The sequence below is a fragment of the Nuphar pumila genome, chromosome 10 (genome assembly GCF_984573655.1).
Source record: "Nuphar pumila chromosome 10, dmNupPumi1.hap1.1, whole genome shotgun sequence".
In the NCBI taxonomy this organism is placed as follows: Eukaryota; Viridiplantae; Streptophyta; class Magnoliopsida; order Nymphaeales; family Nymphaeaceae; genus Nuphar; species Nuphar pumila.
Genome location: NC_143258.1, coordinates 34,548,580 through 34,570,919, shown reverse-complemented (window position 1 = coordinate 34,570,919; position 22,340 = coordinate 34,548,580). Strand labels below are relative to the sequence as shown.

Genomic DNA, 22,340 nt, shown 5'->3' with positions numbered 1-22,340 from the left:
CTGAGTCTTTTCGCACTATGATCTATTTGTTTTGTGTATATAAGTGTGAAGAATTCCAATAGGTATTACCATGCATGTAGGCACAGACTCAGCAGAACCACGCTGTCTCCTTCCTTCTTGAGTTTAGTGTTTTTTTAACTAGATCTAATTCAACGTCAGATCTGATTTGTTTTCATGGTACCCGAGCTATGATCTACTAGTCGTATAGAGAGTCGTCCAACCCAGTCGTGTTTTGATTCAACGTGAAGAATCACTGGGTGCATTAATCAGGAACCGTGGGGTAAGCTTCGTTGTTGATCTTCCTACATGTTTTGTTCATATTTTATGCATACAAGTTTAGTAATTGGGGCCTTAAAATCAGTTTGGTCCCTGATTCAACATCTGCATCAAAGTGGTGTTGGTGCATGCATTTGCTTGCTGTGAAGTAGGGGTCACTTAAGTGTTTTTCGATCCTTCTTGTGCTCACTTTAATGCTGGTGTGTGATCAGTCATAATGAGTTCATCATCTGCATCTCTAGTTCCTAATGCAGCGATCCAATGGAACACCTTCTTGAGTTTGGTCTCAATAAAACTTGATTGTAACAATTACTTATTATGGTGATAAAAAAATCCAATCAGTTATGTTCAACCCGGATTTAATTAAGTTTGCTGATGGCACATGTCCAGCTCCCAATCAATGTTTAAGTGTGACTAAGGAAGGTGAAACTTGTTCTATAAACCTTGAATATCATGTATAAAAAAAGATCTGACCAATTGAGCCAAGTTGAGGTAAGACTACAATGATTGAGGTTGGAATTAGTCAAATCTCTAGGATCCTCATTGCTAGGGAAGCATGAATTGCTCATGAGAAAGCATATGCCTCTCAATCAAGCCTTAGAATCATGCAAATGAAGAAAAATCTTCGAGATGTTAGCAAATGAGACGTAATCATGACAAAATATTTGAATCATATTAAATATCTTGTTGATTCTCTAAGTATTGTTAATGAAGAAGTTTTTTATCTTGATTTAGTGCATTATACGTTGAATGGTCTCACCCATGAATATAAAAGTTTTGCTGCCACTGTGACTACTCTTGAGAAGATCCATTCATTTTATAGGTTGTATGATATGCTTCTAAATAAAAAAATAACGCAGTTGTTAAATTTGTGATCCTCTCAAGGTACCTCTATTGTTGCTTTCTTTGCTCAGCAAGAAAGTGGCCATGATCAAAGGTTCGCAGGGCAATTCAGATGATGGAGAAGTGGTGGTCTTCAAAAATTTTTGTGGTTGTGATCGTGGATTTCCTGCAAGAAATAACAAAGGTAGAGGCAGTGGTGGACAGGATAAAGGAAACCCCAGTCAACACGGGGTCCTTTGTGAGTTTTGTGATTGGAGGAACCATATTGCTAGGGAATGCTACGATATTTCCAAGGCTTTTGTTGTTGTCATAAATATGTAATCAATAGGAAATTCCAACTAGTTCCTAGATACAAAAGCAATCCATCATATGATAGCAGAAAAAGACATGACAAAAAAGGCAGAATATCAAGGTCCAAAAATAGATCATGCCCAATGCATTTATGTGGTTGGAACTGCGAAAAAAACAGCAGAAGAACAGTAAAACCCATCAAGCATGTATCACAAGCATCTAATGTTCAAATACCTACGCTCTACTATATATATATATATATATATATATATATATATATATATATATATATATATATATATATATATATATATATATATATATAATGCTACAGTGCTACGGGAGTACCTATGAATCATGTTTTTTGATATTAAAATATGATTTTTTAAGTCATGATTTTTTTGTACATTATGAGTCCTTGATTTTTGAAGATCATAAAAAACCTGCAAGTATATCATCACCAAATGATTCAAAACCAATTTTCCACTAAATAATAATTGTAGATCATATCTGCAGGGTTTAATCAACAAAAAATACTCAAAATTGTTGTAAATTTCTATTTCTTATAAAACCAAACATGTTGATCACAACTGTATGGTTAAATTCAAGAGAAAAGAATAAAAAACCTATGAAAGTCGCAACTCACATGGTAGTTCTTATATATATAGATAGATAGAGAGAGAGAGAGAGAGAGAGATTGCTAAATGAGTTTCTCTACTAAACTTGCTAAATCAACCATAGCCATTGGTTGAACCCTTTAAGCCCTTTTTTCCCCGCGTTGCTGCCCTAAACTGATCCCCCCTGTCGAGCCCCCTCTCTCTCGCTTGACCCCTCGATGATCTCCCTAGTGCCTGCTGAAACCTTTGGTGCTTGCCATCGTTGGATCCTGCAGTGCTCGTAGATCACCGTGTGAAGCAGCGAGGGAAGAGGGAGAGAGGAAGCAGGGAAGAGGGGAGGTTGGGTACGACATGTCTCTAGAAGGGAAAAATGGGATGCGTCACTCGAGGCCCAGTTTGTCGTCGTCAGAGGTTTGGGTGGTTATCATCAGAGAGGGAGAGAGTAGAAAGGGGAGGTATCTGACTAGGGATGGCAGTGGATCGGGGCAAAATAGGTCCCTGCCTCACCCCGTTTAGACAAGGAATGGAGGACATAAAATAGAAAATGGATCAGGGACGGAGGACATGAAACATAGAATGGATCAGGGATAGAGGTTAAAATCAAAACCCGTGCGGGGATGGACTTACTTTTGCCTTTACCCTGTCTCACCTCGCCCCACCCTGTCCCTGATCCCCATTAAGAAAATTACTATTATATCTTTATACATATTATAAAATCGTATATATATATATATTTATTCCTAACCCTAACATAAAACCCTTTCTCAAATCTCTTATCTCCCTTTCCTTTAATGAGCCGCACGAGCTTCCATTTCTCTCCTCCTCTTCCTCTAACGATGAAAGATGGCAGTGGCAGATGGATCGGGAAAACAGGACCTCGCCCTACCTCACTCTGTTTGGACCTAGGATGGAGACATAAAACTGAGGATGGATCAAAGATGAAGGTCAAAATCAAAACCCATGCAGGGATGGATGGCAAAATTTTAATGCTGGTGTGTGATCAGTCATAATGAGTTCATCATCTGCATCTCTAGTTCCTAATGCAGCGATCCAATGGAACACCTTCTTGAGTTTGGTCTCAATAAAACTTGATTGTAACAATTACTTATTATGGTGATAAAAAAATCCAATCAGTTATGTTCAACCCGGATTTAATTAAGTTTGTTGATGGCACATGTCCAGCTCCCAATCAATGTTTAAGTGTGACTAAGGAAGGTGAAACTTGTTCTATAAACCTTGAATATCATGTATAAAAAAAGATCTGACCAATTGAGCCAAGTTGAGTTAAGACTACAATGATTGAGGTTGGAATCAGTCAAATCTCTAGGATCCTCATTGCTAGGGAAGCATGACTTGCTCATGAGAAAGCATATGCCTCTCAATCAAGCCTTAGAATCATGCAAATGAAGAAAGATCTTCGAGATGTTAGCAAATGAGACGTAATCATGACAAAATATTTGAATCATATTAAATATCTTGTTGATTCTCTAAGTATTGTTAATGAAGAAGTTTTTTATCTTGATTTAGTGCATTATACGTTGAATGGTCTCACCCATGAATATAAAAGTTTTGCTGCCACTGTGACTACTCTTGAGAAGATCCATTCATTTTATAGGTTGTATGATATGCTTCTAAATAAAAAAATAACGCAGTTGCTAAATTTGTGATCCTCTCAAGGTACCTCTATTGTTGCTTTCTTTGCTCAGCAAGGAAGAGGCCATGATCAAAGGTTCGCAGGGCAATTCAGATGATGAAGAAGTGATGGTCTTCAAAAATTTTTGTGGTTGTGATCGTGGATTTCCTGCAAGAAATAACCAAGGTAGAGGCAGTGGTGGACAGGATAAAGGAAACCCCAGTCAACACGGGGTCCTTTGTGAGTTTTGTGATTGGAGGAACCATATTGCTAGGGAATGCTATGATATTTTCAAGGCTTTTGTTGTTGTCATAAATATGTAATCAGTAGGAAATTCCAACTAGTTCCTAGATACAAAAGCAATCCATCATATGATAGCAGAAAAAGACATGACAAAAAAGTCAGAATATCAAGGTCCAAAAATAGATCATGCCCAATGCATTTATGTGGTTGGAACTGCGAAAAAAAACAGCAGAAGAACAGTAAAACCCATCAAGCATGTATCACAAGCATCTAATGTTCAAATACCTACGCTCTACTATATATATATATATATATAATGCTACAGTGCTACGGGAGTACCTATGAATCATGTTTTTTGATATTAAAAAATGATTTTTTAAGTCATAATTTTTTTGTACATTATGAGTCATTGATTTTTGAGGTTCATAAAAAACCTGCAAGTATATCATCACCAAATGATTCAAAACCTATTTTCCACTAAATAATAATTGTAGATCCTATCTGCAGGGTTTAATCAACAAAAAATACTCAAAATTGTTGTAAATTTCTGTTTCTTATAAAACCAAACATGTTGATCACAACTGTATGGTTAAATTCAAGAGAAAAGAATAAAAAATCTATGAAAGTCGCAACTCACATGGTAGTTCTTATATATATATATATATATATATATATATATATATATATATATATATATATATATATATATATATATATATATATATAGAGAGAGAGAGAGAGAGAGAGAGAGATAGAGAGATTGCTAAATGAGTTTCTCTACTAAACTTGCTAAATCAACCATAGCCATTGGTTGAACCCTTTAAGCCCTTTTTTCCCCGCGTTGCTGCCCTAAACTGATCCCCCCTGTCGAGCCCCCTCTCTCTCGCTTGACCCCTCGATGATCTCCCTAGTGCTTGCTGAAACCTTTGGTGCTTGCCATCGTTGGATCCTGCAGTGCTCGCAGATCACCGTGTGAAGCAGCGAGGGAAGAGGGAGAGAGGAAGCAGGGAAGAGGGGAGGTTGGGTACATGTCTCTAGAAGGGAACAATGGGATGCGTCACTCGAGGCCCAGTTTGTCATCGTCAGAGGTTTGGGTGGCTATCATCAGAGAGGGAGAGAGTAGAAAGGGGAGGTATCTGACTAGGGATGGCAGTGGACCAGGGCAAAATAGGGCCCTGCCTCACCCCGTTTGGACAAGGAATGGAGGACATAAAATAGAAAATGGATCAGGGACGGAGGACATGAAACATAGAATGGATCAGGGATAGAGGTTAAAATCAAAACCCGTGCGGGGATGAACTTACTTTTGCCCTTACCCTGTCTCACCTCGCCCCACCCTGTCCCTGATCCCCATTAAGAAAATTACTATTATATCTTTATACATATTATAAAATCCTATATATATATATATATATATATATATATATATATATATTCCTAACCCTAACATAAAACCCTTTCTCGAATCTCTTATCTCTCTTTCCTTTAATGAGTCGCACGAGCTTCCATTTCTCTCCTCCTCTTCCTCTAACGATGAAAGATGGCAGTGGCAGATGGATCGGGAAAACAGGGCCTCGCCCTACCTCACTCTGTTTGGACCTAGGATGGAGACATAAAACTGAGGATGGATCAAAGATGAAGGTTAAAATCAAAGCCCATGCAGGGATGGAGGGCAAAATTTTAAGACAGAGCGAGGGTGGAGATCTTGCCCTTCGCCCTCGCCTTAATTGACTACCATCCCCATATCGGACTGGGGGAAGGCTGCAATGTGATGGAGAGAAAAGAGGGAGAAAGGGGTGTGGGAGGGGGAGAGGGTTTATATTCATTTAGCAGGTTTCAATCTCTCTCTCTCCCTATATATATGAGAATGAACATATTCGGCCCTTTTTTCTTGTTCTGCCCCATTAGGCCCCATAGTTTGAATTATTTTTATGATATATTTGAACCCTTAGATGTTTTTAACATGCTCAATTTAGTGGGAGTCAGACTATTGGATCATGTTATTTTGATGAAAAAAATGTATTTTTATGAGCCGAAAACAAATGATGCCTTCATAGACATTGATTTTGGATCACCGAAAAAACTGTATATAGACCAGATTTTGGTGATTCAAAAGCCTGTTCTCACTAAGAAAAACCTATAGATCTCATATATGGTGTTAGATGTGAGAAAAAAATACAAAAACCATTATTTTTAAGGGGTCTAATGGGGCAAAACTAGAAAATAAGGCAGAATGAGCGCATTATTCTCTCTCTCTCTCTCTCTCTCTCTCTCTCTCTATATATATATATATATATATATATATATATATATATATATATATCAACCTGCTTTGTTTTTCTTCCAATTCACGTGCAAGCTTGGGAAATTACTATGAGAAGAACGAAAAAAAGTAGAGGAATGAAACCAGGATTGAAAAAAACTAGAGAGGTAGAACCTACTTGTTCCTAAAATTCACGTGCAAAAGCTTCAAAAAATATTAAGAGTATAGCAACAAAGAGGATGGCTATGGAAACTCCCTTCATTGCCATATCAAATGGTAGAGGAAGGATGGACCAATGTAGAATAGAACCCAATGTTTATCTATTTATAAGAGGGGTTAGGATACGTGTGAGAGCTAGTTGCATTATTGATAGTAGTTAAGAAGGGAAGCAGATCAGGTCATGCTGAACATGAGCATTTTTGCTCATGCCAACATCGTGGTCGTCCGATTTGTATTTTAAAAAGCTAAAAAGTCAATAAACTATGTGGAATTCTTCCAAAATGCAAACAGACGACCACGATGTTAGCATGAGCAAAAACGCTCATGTTCAACATGACCTAATCTGCTTCCGTTAAGAAGATGTTGGTTGAAGTTAATAAGATGTTGGGTGTTAGCCCCAAGGGGTTTGGTGTAGTGGGAGGGGCCTTGGATGCTTGACGAGTGGTCAGGGTTCTATTTCTATGGGTGCTAGCCCCTTGTATATAAGAAAGTGCAAGGGCATTAAGACTTTTGCTCTTGCTGAAACAATGTGCCTCTTTGGGGGCAAGGGGCGGGACACAAGTTTACACCATTGGGAAAATGACCATAAGTACAACAGACGTAACCAGCGTGACTATGTCTCTGTTCCTTAGGGATAGCTTCCTCGTTCCTCATGGAAAAGAAAAGAAAATGTTGGGCATTCAATCTTATCACATTTTAGACCAGTACTTAGCAACCATTAAGAGCCTGAGGTAAGTCTTATGTGGTTGGCCCTTTGGATGTTGCTAAAACTTCTTACTTGTTTTTTCTTATGCTTCACATATTTATCAAACATTGACTTGATGTTTCATATTTTTACACATGACTTTTTGATACCCACTTCACTTCTCGTGTCTTGTTTTTTTTTTTCTTGGATAATCCAAGGGAAAATCCCTATCACTGACAGAACATTGGCTGGCGTCCGGTTGGCTTTTGGTAAAACCCTTGAGGTCCCCCTGCCTAGTGGGGAATACACCAGCTTCAACCCTGCGACAAGGGACACCACCCATGGGTTTCAAACTTGTGACATCCCACCAACTTGGTGATGTTCACAAGTCACCCTTACCCTATGAGCGGAGCCCTCGCAGGCTTCTCATGTCTTGGTTCTTATATGGTTCTCACAACCACTTCTAAATCTCGTAACTATTGTGCAGCAAGACAATGGAAAGAAAACAAATTAAACAAAGTGGGGGATCAAGCAAGTCCTCTTGAATGAGCTCATGCTCTATCGAGAGAAAGAGTTTTTGAATCAAATGTCATCAAGCTTGTGGACTTGCACATGATAGAGACTAGTGATCCAATTGTCGATCGACGTCAAAGGGTTGCTTGTCATGCGAAGTTGAATCAAAGCAAGAGGAAGACAAAGGAATAATTAATGAGAGATTGAATGTACTGTTGTGCATTGACCTAGATACTTGGAGTCATACTTGCTTTACCATAATTCAATACCATAATTAATTCAAAAGATAAGCATATTTGATATGAATATGAAAGATAATGTAGTCAAATACTATAATAATCACAATTATTTTATTCAGATCTGTTGTGTTTAAATAATGCACCATGAACCACTTGAAAGTGTTCGTTGTGTTTGTTTTGTTCTCTTGGTTCTGTTGCCTTATTAAGATCCAACCATATTTGTTACCAGATTTTGACCCAGATCCCGCGCCCAGCCATATTTGTGGTTCAACATGGATTCAGATACATGGTATCTGGATCTAATGATATGGACCAGATCTGGTTAAGCCTACGCCGAACTCCTATACACACTTGGCATCCCTGATTCCCAAATGCAAACCTGAACATGTTTGATATCAATTCAAGTTTGGCTATAATTTTAGACATCATGACATGAAAAATTGTCTATAAACCTTAATCCATTTAATCTGATGATCTGATATATGATATTTTAAATCAAAATCATATCATATTGGAGACATAATCAATTGATATTGGTCAAAGTAGAGTCTAGTTTTTAGGCTTGATGTTAGATCCAGGTCTGATGAGACCCTACCGAACCTAACCCAGTTAACTTTGATGGCAGATCAGGTGCAATCACACACACGTTAGTGTGCCACTAAAGTTGATCTGCCTTTCATCTTCTGTTGGCCCCACAGCTGTACCACAGAGATTGAGGGCAGTCAGCCTGTGTCAAAGATGGGCCATGGTAAAAATGTTCAATAGAAAAATGGTGGTGGCGGAAAAAGAAAGGAAGATGGTGATTAATAGAAGATCACGACTGAGGATAGAAAAATGAAATAAACATGAAATGCGGTAGAAAAACAATAGGCGATGGTGGTGGCAGTAGAAAAAAAATGTAATCGTGGTTATAAGCGGTAATGAAAGTATAGGAGTAAATGGCGGTAATAATTGGAACGAAGGGAAATGAGAGAGAGAGACTATTTTCTTGGTTTTTATGTTTCAAGGGTAAAATTGTCAACATCACATAAATTTGATAGTTAGTCGAACGGTTTTAGGGGTGGGCATCGGGCCGGCCTGGCCATTTTACTAACGGGTTGGGTTTTGACCCAGTTCTTAACGGTCTTAGGTTTGAAGAGAAGCCCATGGCCCGGCTTATTGGCCCACTGGCCAATGTGAAGCGGGTTGGGTCCGGCTTGGCCTATCCCAAACCTAAAATGCATAAAGGTTTGTTTGAGATTATGGGTTAATGAGAGAATAGCAAGTTTCCATGCAACTAATTCTTAATTAGTGCAACTAATTAGGTAAATAATAATAATTAACAAATATCAAGTTCTCGTGTAACATATTTGGTAAATAATAATAGTTATTCAAGTTACTATGTAATAGTTAAAATTTTAAATTTTATATTATTAAAAAATTAATAAATAACTTAGGCCCATCGGACTGCAGGCTGGCCCATGTATATAAGAGACTAGATTTTGGCCCGGTACCTAATGGGCCCGGGCCTAAAATCATGGCCAAAACCCTACACAAAGCGGGCCGGGTCGGCTTGGCCCATCGTGCCACCAGGCTGACTCCCTGTTAGAACTAGGATCGGGGTGTGCACAGGGAAGGCTAGGGAAGAAGAGAAGAATGGTTGATATTAATGGTCTGCTTCAGTGGGGATCCTAGATATGAATATCTAGTTCTCTGTCTATTCCGCAGAGGCAGAGGCTGTGATATTTAACCTTCCTTGGGTAGCTGTTATCCAGCTCTAACTGACTTAGTAGATTCCCAAACATGATAGGAATCCAATGTTTAAGGGTTCCACCAGTATTCTAGTGGTGCATATCTCAATGACCCACTACTCAAGTGGGTCATTGGATTTCATGTGAGACCCATTTGGCCATACTGGATCTGTACCAGGATCCAACATCTCCCACTTGAGCATATAGGGCGAACATCCACATTTTATGACAACCAGTGCATTATGTATTGCACTCAGGACATTATAAGGTTTTACATACTCTAATTGGATTTCTCCTTCATGATATATCTCTATCATGAGGTTATTAACAATTTAGGTTATTTTTCCGTCATGTCATAGATTTCAAGTATTCACCATTCACTGCATACTAAGTCATGTAGTTCATGAATAGATCGTAATGTGGGTCTTACATAGTCATGGGGTTCTTATGGCTCCTCCATGACCATACCACGGACATGCACACTAGTGGAGTATTATGAAATTTATTAATTCATAAATCCATGATTTGCCAACATAGCAAATACTCTTACTTTTCAAAATTTCTTCAGAGTTTATACTCTCACTTTCCATGTGCATTATTATATGTTAATCACCACCTAATCATTTCATATCAGTATATCCAGATCCAATAGTCATAAATGTGACTGGCTAACACCATTTAGCATTTTAAATGAAAGTTGCAGCTGTAGTCATTTGCATTTTGGGGAAATGTGAGGAGAGTGGGTGGGTAGAAGTTTTCACTGATTGTAGGGGTAACTTTATCCTTTTCCTTTCACTGACCCGGTTTGAACCAGAGTTAGCCTCATAGTGGTAATGTGGAGCGATTGTTTATGAATTACTAGAAACATTGAGCATGTTAAATGTAATTTCTAAAACATCAGGTATTAGTTTATAAATACATCAGAAGTTAGGTACCTTTGTGTAAATTGTTCTTTATTGTAACATGTGGTAAACAGTCCTAGGTTGGGCGTCAATTTATCATGCTTATCAAATGCCTTACTTAAAGAAAAACCGCATTTTGGTCGAGACCAATATTTAAAGAGAAACCATTTATTTGAAAGTAAAAGTTGACAATCTTTGCTTGAAAGGCAAGCTAGGGTTAGGCAGACCACTACCAGTTATACAACTATACCATTGAGTTTTGAACCTGCAACGTACCAACACAAGGTGACGTGCACTAACTGTACCTACCACACAACACCCCCATACATGCATATATGGGCTGAGGAAGCAAAGAAGCTTCAGTTCTGAGGTCGGTTTTGCTTTCAATACTTGGATAGTGACTATACACTTGTTTTCATTGTTTTTTTTTTATGACAAGGAACCTTCGCTAAAGCGAGAAAAGCCCTGGATAGGACCCCACGACCACTCTGCCTTATGTGGCCCACCTCAAAAAGCTATGAACACACCCGTGTACCAACAAAGTTTGATATGGTGACTTCATCTCAGCACCCTCGTAACCACCCTACTAGCCAAGTGGGCACCCTTGTTTTTATTGTAAAACTACAAAATAGGCTTGATCCCATGACATATCCTAGCCATCGTACTAAATGCATCTCGACCCCAACCTCTCTCTCTCTCTTGTCAACGGGTCAGGTTTGGTTCAGACCTAGGTGGAACCAGACCTGATCTTGATTTTCAGGTATGGTATTAGGTTTGGACCCGGCTCTAATCAGAACAACCATAAGAGAAATCATACTTAGACTTGATAAAAACTACACGAACTAGACCCGGGCCATACCTAGACCCAGGACATACCCTGTAAAATAATATTTTTTATAATTTATACATTGAAAAATTATGGATCTTAATTGAAACTCGGGTCCGGCACGGGTCTGGTATAAAATTTCACAAACTATCAGACCTTTGAATCTGGACCCGGGTCTTAGTCAGGTCTTCTTATTTATTACCATACCCGGACCCTATAAGGGCTGGTATGGGTTGGGTCTGGCTAAACCCTACCCGTCTCTTTCTCTCTCTCTTTCTGAAACGCCAGGATCACTACTTGGTTCTTCAAATGAATGTTTTATTTTTGTGTTTTTTCTTCAATCAATATTATGTGTTATTCTACATGCTTGATTTTAATTAGAAACTTATAATTTTAGGGTTTTTTTTAATTAACATATATATAAATTTATGAATGAAGTTTGTTAGGACTTAGGTTTTTGATTTATTTTATTTTTAATTAGCATGAATGATTAATTAGGTTTTAGGGTATTATGTATTTTTTTCAATTAGCATTAAACATGAAATTATGAATAATGAATACTTGATTTTGGTTAGAACTTAGAATATTAGGGGTTTTATTTGTATTTTATCAATTAGCATAGATAAGACATCTATGTTTTTTTTGGAGGATTCAAGTTTCTTATTTGCATCATTTTAAATGACATTAAATTTTAATTAGGCCTAAGAGGGTTTTCCATGATTTTCTTTTTTCTTTCTAATTAGCATTTCAATTATTAACAATGTTTTTGGTTAATTGAGAAAGGGTTACACTACAAGAAAAATGCTAATTAGCAATGGAAATTTGTGACAGATTTTTTTTCGTCACAAATTTGCGACAGATTAGCGAGAGAAAACTATTCGTCGCTAAAATTTCAATTATTTGCGAAATTAGCGATGGAAAACATTCTGTCGGGAATCTGTCACTAATTAGCAACGGATTCATGATAGATTAACGATATCTCAAACTCCATCGCAAGTTAGCTACAGAAAAAATCTGTCTCTAATTCCATCGCTACTTTTCAATTTAAACCACGCAATTTTTTTCACCCCCTTCACACTTTTCCCCCTTTCACTATACGCACCCCCCCTCCTCTGAGCCTTCTCTTCTTCTCCTTTCTCTTCCTCATCCGCAGACTAGTTGGTGCCACATCGTCGTTGGCCAACTCTTGTCTTCCCCTCCTTCCTCTCTCCTTTCCTTTCCCTTCCCTTCTTCTTTTACCCACTTCCTTTCTTTCTCCTGTGTTTCCCCTTTTGTCTGAAAGATCCTCCACCGTACCGTCAATGGCAGAAACCCTAGGGGAGGAGGAATCCCTTCCCAATCTCTTCCTCGATGCCCCTGATGATCCCCCCCCCTCCAATCTGAGCGAAGGAGTCAGCGATCATGATAGTGCAGCTCAGCTAAATGGAAAATGTAATTATTGGATACTTTTTTTGTTGTTTAGTATATGAGAGTTGAGGAGCTGTGACCAGCAAGCTCTCTGAGTATTTCAGATGGTTTTTTTTATTGACATTGATTTTATGTTATTACCTTTTAACAATTTCTTCCTGATCATCTGATATCTATACATAAGTTATTTCATATGACAAGGCTTTAAGGTTTTGTTATTTGTTTTAAGTTGTTAATTGTTCCTCTTCTGGTGAAAGTTTCCTTTTCATAAAAAGGGTCTATAGAGTCATTTTTTGTCTTTGAGTGTGGTTCAATTAGTAATGTGACTCTCATTATGAGCCCTTACTGAATCTTCTTCGTTGTTTATAACATTCTAGTTTTGTTCCTTCAAGTTTTTGGTAAGATCTTACATGCTTGCAATAGGAGAGGGGCAAAGAGGGATTTTAGCACTGCAATTCTAGACCGTAAAAAGGCTCCCAATCGGCTTGTTGTTGATGAAGCTGTGAATGATGACAATTCTGTTGTTTCAATGAACTCTGTGACAATGGATAAACTTTAGTTTTTCAGGGGAGATACCATCTTGATTAAGGTATTAAGTTTGAGCTTTCTATTGCTGTAAAATTGGTCACTTTGCTCTTTACATATAATCGCTTTTGCAAGGTAAAAAGAGGAGAGACACAGTGCGCGATGTTCTTGTTGATGACACTTGTGAGGAACCCAAGATTAGAATGAACAAAGTTGTTCGTGCCAACCTAAGGGTACGCCTCGGTGATGTAGTTTATGTGCATCAATGTTCTGATGTGAAGTATGGAAAACATGTTCACATACTGCCAATAGATGACACAATTGAGGGTGTTACGGGAAATCTTTTTTATGCTTATCTGAAATGTGAGCATAATCTCCAACCATATTTTCTTCATATTAGTTTTATATTGTAAGTTAATCCTTTTCCTAATTTTGTTTCTTATTTTTTTCAGCGTACTTTCTAGAATCCTATCGACCAGTGAGAAAGGGTGACCTTTTCCTTGTGAGAGGCAAGATACAGAGTATGGAATTTAAAGTCATTGAAACTGATCCTGGTGAATATTGCATTGTTGCTCTAGATACAGAGATCTTTTGTGAAGGGGACCCTATCAGACGGGAAGATGAAGAGTGATTGAATGAAGTTGGTTATGATGATGTTGGTGGTGTTAGGAAACAGATGGCTCAGATTTGGGAGCTGGTTGAACTTCCACTGAGGCATCCACAACTATTTAAATCCATCTGTGTGAAGCCTCCAAAGGGTAGTTTGCTTTATGGTCCTTCTGCTTCAGGGAAAACATTGATTGCCAGAGCTGTTGCAAATGAAACTGGTGCATTTTTCTTCTTAATCAATGGACCTAAGATTATGTCCAAGTTAGCTGGAGAAAGTGAAAGCAACTTGAGAAAAGCATTTGAGGAGGCTGAAAAGAATGCTCCTTCCATCATCTTTATTGATGAGATAGATTCAATAGCCCCCAAAAGAGAGAAAACACATGGTGAGGTGGAGAGGCGTATCGTTTCCCAACTTTTGACTCTAATGGATGGTGTTAAGACTCGAGCCCATGTTATTGTTATTGGTGCTACTAATAGACCAAACAACATTGATCCAGCTCTCAGAAGATTTGGAAGATTTGATAGGGAGATCGACATTGGTATTCTGAGAACACCCCAAATTTTCCAAAAAAATCCAAAAATTTCCTTTTTTCCCCTGGCCCCGTCCTCTGAATGAATTGGGTCAATTTTTAATCAAAATTCCATTTATTTCTTGGATTCACTGGAATCCAGACTCAATTTTCATATCTGACCCAATCTTGGACCCAGATCTGATATCTGAATCCGATTCTGAGTCCGGATCTCTTATTTTTCAAAAATAAAAAAAAATCAATTCTTTGAATTTTCTTAGATGTTTTATCCGAATCCAATCTCAAATCGAGATCCAGAATCAATATTTTCTCAAAATCTTGGATCCAAATCCATTTTGGGGTTTCATTTTCTGAAATAAATCATGTATTTTATAAAAAACCTTATTTCAAAAGAAAAACTTACAATTTCAAAACAAATATTTTATAAAAATCTTTTAAAAACCTTGTTTCCAAAAGAACCCTTGGATTTCAAAAATATCTCGCAAAAACTTTGTAAAAATTTCTTATCTATCTTATATTCCTAGGGTTTTCTTTCAAAAATTTTGCAGATAACCAACCTTCTCCTTCATTTTGAAATTTCTTTCTTCTAAACCCTGTTTTTGAAAAACTTCAAATCTTGAAGGGACCCTTGTTGCAAAATTTGCAACGGTTTTCCCTTATAAAACTGTTGCAAAGGGTCGATCATCCTCACCGCTTCTTCACCCTTCTATCTCAAGACTTCTTCTTGCTTCCCCCTTCCTCTTCTCCTCTTCTTCTTCTTCTTCTTATTTCCTCTCCTGGTTTTTCTCATCGATCGAGGGAGCTTTGATCTCAGTAACAACAGCCAAAGGTAAGTAGTCTGCTCTCCCCTTTCTCTTCCGTATTCTTTTACGTTTTCTTACTACATTTTCTTTAATCTTTCATGATCTTCTTCCCCTTTATCTCATTTCTTCGATTTTTCTTTTCTTTCTTCCCTTTATTTTAGTTATTTCCACTAAAGCATCCCTGTAACATCGGTTTGTTCGTAGCAAAACCGATCTACAGACATGTGATATCAACGAAATACATGTATTCCAACATTTTTTATTTCTTTTCCTTCTCTCTTTCGTTTTTCTCCTGAGTTTTGTTGTTTTCATTATGTTTCATCTAATGCTCTGTTCCACTTTAATGATCATGTAACATTTTTTTTTAGACTTTCCAAATTTTTGTTTCAATCTTGATCATTGATTGACGCATTGGTTTCTTAATTCACATCGGATTTTCCTGTTTTGTAGCCAGTTATATCATGTGAATATTTTCTGTCCTTTGTTCTTATTCCGCCCAATTCTGCATCTCTTTTATTTCTAATTTATCGTTCTAGATTTTAGTCCATTTAAAACTCCATTTTCTACAGCTATAATCATGATCCACGTTTTCTTGTTTTTTTTTATTATTATTTTGCGCTTGCAATCTGTCGGGACTGACCCTCCCTTTATCTCTTTGGGCTCAGTCCTCTATTTCCTTTAGTTGATTCCTTCATCTGTTTCATTCTGGTAAACCCACTTGTTCAGATTATTTCATTTTGAATCATTTATTTTGATATGTATATTGCTAGGACCGATTAGTATAACCCATCTTTTGTTTTCTTTCACTGATCTTGTCTAGTAATTTCTCTTGCTCAGTATCATATTGTTCATTGGTAGCATTCCATTACATCTAATTGTTCATGTTTGTTTTGCGTAACATCACCGGCATTTGCATCTTCCTATTTTCTTTTTAAATCTATCTTGTATTCATTGTCCATCCATGCTTTTTGTATTTTTTTAGTTACTTTATTTTTGTTTTCATTCTCAGCATTTTGTTCTGCTGTTTCTGGAGTTTTGTTTCAGTGTTAGTAGGGGTGGCAATTTCTGACACGACCCGCCAACCCGACCCGCCAACCCGCCTCTTAGGCGGGTTCGGGTTGGGCTTAAGCCAACCCGTTTAATAAACGGGTCGACCCGTGTAACCCGTTTATTAAACAGGTCGGGTTCGGGTTGTGGGTATGCTAACCCGCCAACCCGCCAACCCGACCCGTCAACCCGCCAACCCGACCCGCCAACCTGCCTACCTGCCAACCCGATCCATCAACCCGCCAACCCGACCCGCGAACCTGAAAACCTGTTTACCCGACCCAACCCATTTATTAAATGGGTTGGCGGGTCGTGTCGGGTTACCCGTTTATTAAACGGGTCGGGCGCCAACCCGCCAACCCGACCTGATTGCCACCCCTAAGTGTTAGTATGTCATTATTGGGCCCTATTTCATTTAATATCCTCTGCATACTTTGGAGTCTATGTGATCAAATTCTTTACCTATAAGCAACATTGGAAACAAAGAAAAATTTCTATGAATTAGTAACCATCTTAGTGATTCATATTTCATACACGTCCATGATATTATTGAGTTTTAACTACTCTATGTGCCTCACCAACCTGTAGTTTGAGCCCCAGTTTGCAGTAATTTTCATTATGGATTTAGTTTGTGTAGGTCTCTAGAATCCTGGAAATTCCCTTTCTTTTTTTTTACTGCAGTGTGTGTATGTATGCTCAGGGCCACCAAGAGGCAGTGCAAATGGTAGGGTGGTTGATAAATGATGCATTATGATTGTTTTACAACATTGAATCATCTAAACTCTGGGTTATTAAGATCAATAGTCCATAAATGCATGTTCAATAATTATGGCCCCTTTTATCATTGTTTTGACTCACTGCATTTTGGTGAACTCATGGTGACAACATAAATATAGACTTGCGCCAGAGGGGATATGATTCCGCTGGCACTGTGTGTCAAGAATCTTTGTCCTGATCAGAATTATGTTGAACCTGTTCAGATCCTTTGTCTGTATTGTGGGTGACGAATTCTACAATCAGCTCCAGCAGATGCCCTCTTATGGGCATACATATCCCATCCAGTAAATTGATAATTGGCATACCATTACCAACATTACATCCACTCATGTGTTCTATCCTCATTGTGTATATCATTTAGTTCATCATCATTATGCAGTACTTGTTGTTCACCAGTGCATCCTCACACACGACACTACACAAAACTCTTCACTGCCACTGGTATACATATCCTCCGGTACCCCTACAGTACCTATGCTCACCACTTACATCAATATTTGCACTCACCTTGAAAACTCTGTATGCTGCCACCATTTCCAGCTACAATCCCCTGTATACCCACTCAACATTTTCATAATGCACACCCTTGCAACCTACCTATTGTGCATTACTGTAGGTCATCTCTCCAGCCCGATCCTCATTGACAAAACCTTTCATCACTTGCACAACCAGTCGTGTTTGTCATACAACCATCCAACCCTTGCCTTACACCTCCTTTCACCTTCTATAACTACAACAGTAGCTACCATACACCATATTCATGTTCTCCACCTTATCACTCCCTTCACAGACACACTTACCACATACCTGTTACACTGCTGCAGCACACCCCTACTAGTTGTGTCTTACTGTTACCATTTTCACCCATGCACCTTCTTCATTAGTGCTAAAAAGCCCTCCACTTACCATCACATTTCTAACACCATACCTACTTCCCACACCTCATTTATACCTTCCATTCTTAACACTCCAGCACCCACTATGTTCACCATGTGCACTCGTTACAAAACCCATTCATACCATTAGTAACACCTTGCTGTATCATTTATAGCATGCCAATCCACACACCCACTGCTACAGTCCCATTTGCAGCAGCAAGTATATGTCTTATAAATGCATTACTGCACCTACCGCCACCTACTTGCTGTCACCCTACTCCAACCTCTCCTTCACCATATGTCATTACAGTAACATCAAAGTACCATACAATAACACTGTTTGTTGTAGCTTACACTTCACTCACCCAGCTCATCTCCATTTCCCATATACATCCTTTCCCTACACTGTTACAACACCTACATTGTCATCACCACCCACTTGCCAACACCTACTTCAATTCCACCTTCTCACAACACCATCCTCTGTGACACCCACTGCATACCATCTCACAACACTCTTTCACATTTGTTGCTTAGCAACCCTTTCACTGCCACTTTGTTGTTATCATTTCCACAACATACACTCACCTCCTATACCATATCCCTCCTGTATCACAGCACAATCACATCAATACATCCCCTTCATCCCAAGCATCCCTGGCATAGCAGCCCTGTGGGTTGTTGAGGCTTATCATTCTCTCCATGACACAACAGCCTTGTGGGTTACTGTGGTGTATAGATTCTTACAGCACAACAGCCCTGTGGGCTGCTATGGTTGGTTGCATCTTCGTACTCTAGCACTATAGTCTACACTTGCATCTCCACTTCCTCACCTTCATACCCCTTTGTGCACAACACTGTCTCCTCCCCTTGCTGCACATTTCCCCTACTATCTTCTCCTCTAATATACGTTCACCATCACCCATTACACTGCACCTTCGCAACACAGCATATCTGCTGTCAGCACTTTCTTTTAGCACTTATACTTTATTCACATAATACCCACAGCCATAGTATCCATTGTTGTCACCTTTCCCAACAATATTACAGCACTATTTGCTGTAATTTACACAACATTCACTATATTAAATGCCCACTTTACACTTATCACCCCTGCTGCCCATCTCTCCAGTACATGTAGCCACCATATAACCACCCTTCACTTATTCAGCACTACCTTCATCCTACCCCTGTTCAACAACCCACTTGCTGTTTCACATCTATGCATATTTACCATATCATTGTCATACTTCTAGCATATCATTCACTATATATATCTTCATTAAACCCAAAGGCACCAAGTGTGCCTTCTCATATGTAGATTTCTTGTAGCCTAAGATGCCATATACATGGTTATGTATATGAATTGTCTCATTAACATAAGACATATATATGTGCATATCATTGTCAATATAAACATAACATTTTTTTCCACAGGTGTTCTTTATTAGAATAGAAATTATCACATCCCTTTTCATTTTTTTTAGGATAGTATTTCCATCTTCTATATGCATCTGTTATCTTTTGCTAACTCTCTTTTGCAGAAAACATGTAAATTGTTAAGATCCTTCTCTAGATTAGGATTTTGTAGTTTTACATTTCAAATTCAAGGTTGTAATAGCTAGATGATAATGAGAATTCTTTACTTTTTAGTATTAGAATAGAATGTATGAGCATGTAAATATCATGAATTATTTGTTTTACATCATTTTCTTTTATTTTAAAAAATCCACAATGGTGAAACACGAATGGCACGTGCATCATTCTAATAAAAGGTAATTAATCCTAAGTAAATGATTTGCATTTATGGCCATAGTCAAAATGTGAACAATACTTAAGATTTTTATCTTTTATGGAATAACATTGGATCCACACTTGGGTCTCTTTTGAAAATCATCATATTTCTCTGAAATTTTCTTCATTTATCAGAATTTGATATGCAAATTAACTTGAAATGTATTCATGGCCATAGTCAAGATATATTGAGGGTTAATTTCATGTCAAATCCTATAAAGGCACCAAAAATTTATTTTATTCTTTATCTGAATTTAAATACAGATTATTTCATAATACATCTGTGACTATAGTCATGAATGTATTATAACTTTAGTCTTATTTTAATTCTCTTAAAGAATGAAATATGCTTTTCAAATCCAATTTTCAAAATTCTCTCAAATCATTCATCATTTAGGATAGAATTGCATTTCTTTTTATTATAAATTATTTTAAAAAATCCAAGTGATTTTGAGATAAATTTTCAAGTATACTTTTCAAATTATTTTCAACTTTTATTTATCAATCCAAATTCATATTTTAATTTTAAATTCTATCTTAAATCCAATTTCCAATTCTCATTCCTAAATTTCATTTTTAAAGTCCAAATTCTTTATTTCCATTTTTCACATTCTATTTCAAATTTTGAATTCTAAATCAATTTTAAATCAAGGTTTTGAAATTCATTTCGAGATCCCAAATCAAATTTGAAGATTTACTTTGAAATTCAATCTCAATTTCAAAATTCATTTCCAGATTCAAAAGCAATTCAATGTTTCAATTTCAGAGTTCAATTTAACTTTGAAATTCCATCTTGATTTCCAAATTCCAGATTCAATTCTATTTCTAAATTCTATCTGAATTTCTCGAATCCAATTCTATTTTCAATTTCCATCTGGATTTCTCAAATCCAATTCCATTTTCAAATTCCATTTGGATTTCTTAAATCCAATTCCATTTTCAAATTCTAACTGGATTTCTCAAATCCAATTCCAGTTTCAAGCTCCATCTTGATTTCCAGTTCCATTTTCAAATCCCATCTTGATTTTCAATTCTAAATTTAAATTCCAATTCTATTTCCAAAGTCTATTTTTTAGATATTTCAATTCCTTCTTTGAGATTCAAACTCAAATTCAGATTTTAAATTCAATCTCAAATTCAAGATTCATTTCCAATTTCAAATTCTATTTTTCAAGCCCAGTTTTCAAATCTATTTCAAAATCTAAACTCAATTTCCAATTCAATTCCTGTTCCAGGTTCTGAATTCAAATTTCAAAATCAAAATCCCATTCCAAAATCGATTTTCAATTCAACTTCGAAATGTCATTTTGATTTTCAAATTCATCTTAATTTATATCTCAGATCCAATTCTCATTTTTCAATCTTTTTCCTTCAATTCAAATTCTATTTTCCAATCTCTGATCATTTCAAAAACTCAGAGTTTCAAATCTCTTCTTTCATATCTATTTCAAGTTTTAAATATAGATTCAACGTCTAACTTTTCCAAATCGATTTCAACTTTGTAAATCATTTTTTTCTTCAAAATACTTTTCAAACTTATTTCAAAATCACTTGAAAAATCCCAAAGTTTCTAAATTATTCTTCTAAAAAAGCATATATCTTTGCATTCGCATTGCACAAGCATGATGTAATGTGCATTTTAGACTTAGAATAATTTCTTAGATGATATTTAGGTAAAGCAAAAGGCATAAGTTTGATCCTTGGTTCAATTACCCCTAGTAAAGGCACCAGGAACGGTTGAACCTCGTACCAACGAGCGAATCCCATCTCTCCATTTTTCTCACAAATTTTAAAAAACGGAGGTGAGTAATTTCAAAATATTTTCAAATTTATGGTCAAGTGAGACCTTGCAAAAGATTTACTCTCTTCTTTCTTTTCTTTTCTCTTCTCTCTTCTTTTCTATCTTTGATTCTCCTTCAAAAAGGAAAAAAGGCTAGAAAAGGAAAGAGAAGGAAGAGGAAAAGGGAACTGAGGGAAAATTTTACAATTATCATAGGAGTGGCAACCGTGATGGGACTCGTCTTCGTCCGGTCGGATCTATACCTTTGCTTTGCTTTGATATTATCTAAGTCTTTATTCTTCCAATGTCAGCTTCATTTTCATGCAAACCTTAGGAGCCTAGACTCTGTCCCAGCTGGCATAATGCATATAGGATTTAAGTATGGTTTGGTAGGACCATATTAAAGAGATTATTGCATGCTCACTTAGACTTAGGTCTAAAATACAACTCTCATCAATTCTAGGGATTGAATAAAAGCAATGTATGCAAGTGTATGCTTCTTTTGATCTTCAAAATTCTATTTCTTTAGGACTCTGCATTAGAGCCATCTGATTTTCTGCATGTTAAACATGTTTTCAAAAACATCCCTACCTATATTGTCTAGGTCTTCACGTTGCTGGGCTCTCACTGAACCATAGTTTGGGAGAGAGCCTCACAACTGGACCACTTATTTCGGTTAACACCCCCCTACCACGTACTAAGGGCCATAGTCTAAAGTATATCGGTAGGCGCTCAAGGATGTTGGGAAGCCATTACCTTAGAACCGGAGAAATATTTCTATGCCACGTACTTCGAGCTTCAGGTTGAGTATATCGATGTATCTTGATTGAAATCAGATGATCTAAACCCTAGAGTTAGGATTAAGGTCCTACAAGCCATTTCAAATATTGCATTTAGAGTCAGCTTCTAG

At 37.3% G+C, this 22,340-nt stretch overlaps 1 pseudogene; it reads left to right on the top strand.

Annotated features, from left to right (window-relative positions):
* Nucleotides 1-4,794: 4,794 nt before the first annotated feature.
* LOC149826638 (cell division cycle protein 48 homolog) lies at nt 4,795-18,662 on the top strand (annotated as a pseudogene).
* Nucleotides 18,663-22,340: the final 3,678 nt, after the last annotated feature.